Genomic DNA, 5,405 nt, shown 5'->3' on the forward strand with positions numbered 1-5,405 from the left:
GGAGAGACAGAGCATGAACGGGGGAGGGGCAGAGAGAGAGGGAGACACAGAATCAGAAACAGGCTCCAGTCTCCGAGCCATCAGCCCAGAGCCCGACGCGGGGCTCGAACTCACGGACCGCGAGATCGTGACCTGGCTGAAGTCGGACGCTCAACCGACTGCGCCACCCAGGCGCCCCTATGATCAGCTTTTTAAACTTTGATAGTAATTCTGGTTCAGCAAGTGCTGTCCCCATTTCCCCTTCGAAAAATAGATTGGAATTAATTAATAATGTTCAGCTTCTCACAGAGATGGTAAATTCCATGTTTAAACTTACAGGAGATTGGTTTTATATTTAAATTTATACAAATGTATATATTTAGATTTATATTTTTATATTTAGATTTATATAAAATAGATTTATATTATATTAATATATTTAAACACTAAGGAAATCCCTTCACTGTATCAGAACAGCAAGACTCAGCTGTGTTTCAAGTTGTTTGTTAGCCTGTTAAACGCAAGGGCTAAAGATAAGCTGGCAATGTCCACTTTATCTTTTTAGTCTTAACTATGCCATTTAAAATGCTGCCTTTTGCTTGATGAAAGGCATTTTAGTGTGGTTAATGTATAACATTAAATCAAGAATATTAACAATTCTCACATTTTATAGATGATCTGTAAGGTCAGATGCTTTTAAAATTCAGGTATAAGGTATAGCAGCAGACTTGGCTTGTGAATTCTTTACGAAGTTATAATTTGGGGATGTGTTCTAAATAGCTATTTAAAACACAACTGTGGAATTACCATATATATGTATGACTGGTAATGGCTATTGCCAACTCATGGGTTAAAGTAGAGGAGATATGTCATCAACACAAATTTGTAAATTATGTGTTAAGGCTTAAGATAATTAAAAACAAAATCACAGATCATGGAAAAATTTAAATAAATAAATGAAAACACTAGTAGGAGGTGAAAGCCATATCATGAAAAAATAAGTCAGAACATCTGATTTGGGCACATATATTTCTTTTTTTTTTAAGTTTATTTATTTATTTTGAGACAGAGAGAGAGCAAGCAGGGTGAGGGGCAGAGAGAGAGACTCCCAGGCAGGCTCTGCATTGTCAGCGCAGACCCCGATGTGGGATCTGAACCCATGAACCGTGAGATCATGACCTGAACCAAAGTCGGACGCTCAACCGACTGAGCCATCCAGGCGCCCCCAGTGCATATATTTCTTTCTTACCTGCATTATTCAAGCTGTTGTATCTAGTCCTAGCCCTACAACAGCCCTTCACAACAGCTACTGATCCTTAAAGACTCAGTTCCGTACTCACCTACTTTGGGAAGCTTCCCTGACCTCTCCCACTAGCACCCAGACTATACTGTTCAATACTGCCTTAGTGCTCTATGCATAGTTCTATACTTACAACATTTTATTGTGAAGGGGATCAGAATATGCCACATCGGCATAAGGATTGTTTGGAGCTGAAGGCAAATAAGAAGCAGCAAACTCAGAAAGAACTCTCTGCCTTCCCCCATCTGCCTTAAAGTGGGATATAAAGTTCCCTTTGTGAAGGTCTTCCCCTCCCCTCTCCCCGAGCAGGAGGAGAAAAGACTAGCATTATCACTGCAGACGGAGTGCCACCACTGTGATGGGTCTGCACAAACAAACCTTACTAAAATAACCCTTATCTTCCATCAATTTCCCCCATATATTTGCTTTTCTACAATTTACCTCCCCTCGAAGCCCAAACCCCTTTCCTTTGTCTTGTCAATTATAATCTCAGACTTTTTTTTTTTAAGTTCTATTTATTTAAGTAATCTCTATATCCAACGTGCAGCTCGCACTCACAACCCTGAGGTAGAGTCCCATGCTTTTCCGACTGAGCCAGCCAGGATCCCCTAATTTCTGACTCTTTATTAAAATGGTATGTAATGGGGCGCCTGGGTGGCTCAGTCGGTTGAGCGTCCAGCTTCGGCTCAGGTCATGATCTCTTGGTCCATGAGTTCAAGCCCCGTGTCAGGCTCTGTGCTGACAGCTCAGAGCCTGGAGCCTGCTTTGGATTCTGTGTCTCCCTCTCTCTGTGACCCTCCCCCATTCATGCTCTGCCTCTCTCTGTCTCAAAAATAAATAAACATTAAAAAAATAAAAAATAAATAAAATGGTATGTAATGCTTTGTATCTAATCTCCTCTTTGGGTCTCCATCTCTTCTCTATGAAAGCCCTCTGTGCACATAAAAATTAGAATATTAACATAAAAATTTGTATGCCTTTTATCCTGTTAATTTGACTTATGTCAATCTAATTTGCAAACTCCAGCTACTAAACCTAAGAGGATAGAGAAGTTTTTTCTTCCCCTACAATTGAAAGTATCATTTATGTGTCCACCTTTGAAGTGAGAAACATTTTGTTTGTCCTTAAGACCTCAGAACTTAGCCAAGTGAATGACGTATAGGAGACATTCAATATTTACTGAATAAATAGACTAAGCCAGAAGGAACCTTAAAAGGCATTCTACTCAACATACAAGCTCCCGTGCAATATTCTGACTTATTCAGTCTGCTGAAACATTAACAATAATAATGCCATTGCAGAAAATCATTCAAATGTGGCAGCTGGTGCCACAACAAATTCGTCATCTCAAACTGCAACTAGATCTTAAAGGCTACACCATAATACTACTATTGGCAGCTGTCAGTTTCCACAGCTGCTACTTCAAGTTTTTCACTTTGTTCTCAATGGTTGCTGTAAAGTGCTTCTAGAAAAATAAACAAATGATCATGAAAAGAAGGAAGGAAGAGAGGAAAGGAAAGAGAAAGCTTCTAACAAAAAGTAATAAGGTGAGACCTGGTCTATCAGCTATTAATATATATTATAAAGATTAAAAACATTAAAACAGTGTGGTATTGGCGCCAGAATAGACAGATAGATGAATGGAACAGAATAGAGTAAAAAAAAAAAAAAAAAAAAAAAAAAAGAGCTCAAGTGGGTGTGCCTGGCTAGCTCAGTTGGTTGAGTATGAAACTCTTGATTTCAAGTCCCATGTTGGGTATAGAACTTACTTAAAAATATATATTTAAAAAGAGAGCTCAAGTATATACAGAGATTTAATATATTTTCATGGCACTATTTCTCAACAATCAGTTAATTACAAACTGATTTTTCTCAGGGCACCTGGCTGGCTCAGTCAGTGGAGCATGGGACTCTTGATCTCAGGGTTGTAAGTGCAAGCCCCGCACTGGGTGTAGAGATTACTTAAAAATAAAATCTTAAAAGAAATGATTTTTTTCAATAAATGATGTTGGAACAAATGAATACCCATTTGCAAATACATTGTTATACTTCTATCATCTACTTTACGCCAAAATAAACTCTCGATGATTAACAACTTAAATCAAAAAAATCAAAACCATAAAAATATGAGAAGAAATATAGGTATATTTTTATATAATCTGGGCAGATGAGATCTTTCTTTTAAAAATTTTTAAAAGTTATTTACTTATTTTTGAGAAAGAGAGAGAGCATGAGCAGGGGAGGGGCAAAGAGAGAGGCAGACACAGAATCCTAAGCAGGCTCCTCACCATCAGCACAGAGGCCAACATGGGGCTCCATCTCATGAACTGTGAGATCATGACCTGAGCCGAAACCAAGAGTCAGACACTTAACTGACTGAGCCACCCAGGCACCTCCAAAAGGTAAAGTTTTAAAGGTAAATAACACCAAAGATTCTGGAAACTATTACACTGAAAATGGAAGAGAATATTCAGAAACAAGTAAGCACGTGCTTAGAAAGAAAAAAAAATAAACCTCTTGCATAGCTAACTCACAGACTCAAAAATGTCATTATCGTGAGGGAGAAGTACCTTTCAAAAAGGCAAAGGCAAAAAGAACGAGGATGCAACCAAATCATATTCAGTGCTGCAGAGGAGAAATTGCTTTTGGAGCAATGTGTGACAGACAGCACCCGGGAATTTCAAAACAAGTCAGAGAAGCAGTTAGAAACCTGTGGTCAAACTGTGACCTCTGACTACAGCTGGCCACTGGGTTGCAGGACAGAAGGGCTGCAAATGTGGTCTGTGCTCATGAAAAGGCCTTTGGAAGGGGCCTGAGAAAATAACAGTTATGAGCAATTATGTAGCATTTATACTACTGCTACTACTACTGATACCTGATACCTTCATTTCTTTTTTTTTTTTTTTTTTTTTTCAGAGAGAGAAAGCAAGAATGGGAGAGAGGGGCAGAAACAGAGACAGAGAAAGAGAAGCAGAGAAGTCTAAGCAGTTTCCACACTTAAGGCAGAGGGCAATGTGTGTCTCAATCCCACAATCCTGGGATCGTGACCTGAGCGGAAATCAAGAGTTGGTCACTCAACCGACTGAGCCACCCAGGTGCCCGACCTACATTTCTAATAATAATATTTACATGTACCTTTGTCATGCTTACTACATGCTTGACACTGTCTTAAGCACTTACAGTGTTTTAACTCACCTAATTCTCATAACATCGCTAAGAAGCAGGCACTATTATCCCTATTTTACAGATAAGGAAAATGAAGCACAGGAAGGTCAAGTAGTGTCACACACTGATGTCACCAGCTGGTAAGTGAAAGAGCCAATCATATCCAGCAGTCCTTACTCTAGAGTTCATGCACTTAACCACCATGTTATACCACCTTGATGGTTAAAACATCCCTTCCAGCAGTCGTTCACTAAAAGTAGTCCTTTCAGGAAATCCTGGAGGTCAAAACTATTTTCATAATAACCCTAATATTTTTTTTCTCATTCTTTTATGAGTACCTAGAGTTTTCCAGAGGCTACAGGAAGTGCGATGACGTCATCCACTTTAATGGCCAATAGAATATGTGTTTGTAAAGTCTTGCATTTTTCTGGGATTTTCTAAGGCAAGTTCTTTGGGATCCTGACATCAAAATGTTTGAGAACCATTGCCTGACATAAGGTAAAGGGAACGTGGTTTCTGAAGGAATAATCACAGCCTCTTGCAGCAATTCATTCATTCACTCATTCACTCACTCCTTCATTCATTCACTCACTCATTCATTCATTCATTCATTCGATAATTGTTGAGTACTACATTGCACGTATTGTGCCAGGTGTGGAGATTACAGTGGTGGACAAGAGTAGCATGGTCCCTTGGCTCATGGATTTTAGTGCAATGGTCCTAAAACATCAGAGTGCAGGGGCGCCTGGGTGGCGCAGTCGGTTAAGCGTCCGACTTCAGCCAGGTCACGATCTCGCGGTCCGGGAGTTCGAGCCCCGCGTCAGGCTCTGGGCTGATGGCTCAGAGCCTGGAGCCTGTTTCTGATTCTGTGTCTCCCTCTCTCTCTGCCCCTCCCCCGTTCATGCTCTGTCTCTCTCTGTCCCAAAAATAAATAAACGTTGAAAAAAAAATTAAAATAAAA

This window comes from Herpailurus yagouaroundi, unplaced genomic scaffold, assembly GCF_014898765.1.
Source record: "Herpailurus yagouaroundi ecotype Mexico unplaced genomic scaffold, PumYag 141, whole genome shotgun sequence".
NCBI lineage: Eukaryota > Metazoa > Chordata > Mammalia > Carnivora > Felidae > Herpailurus > Herpailurus yagouaroundi.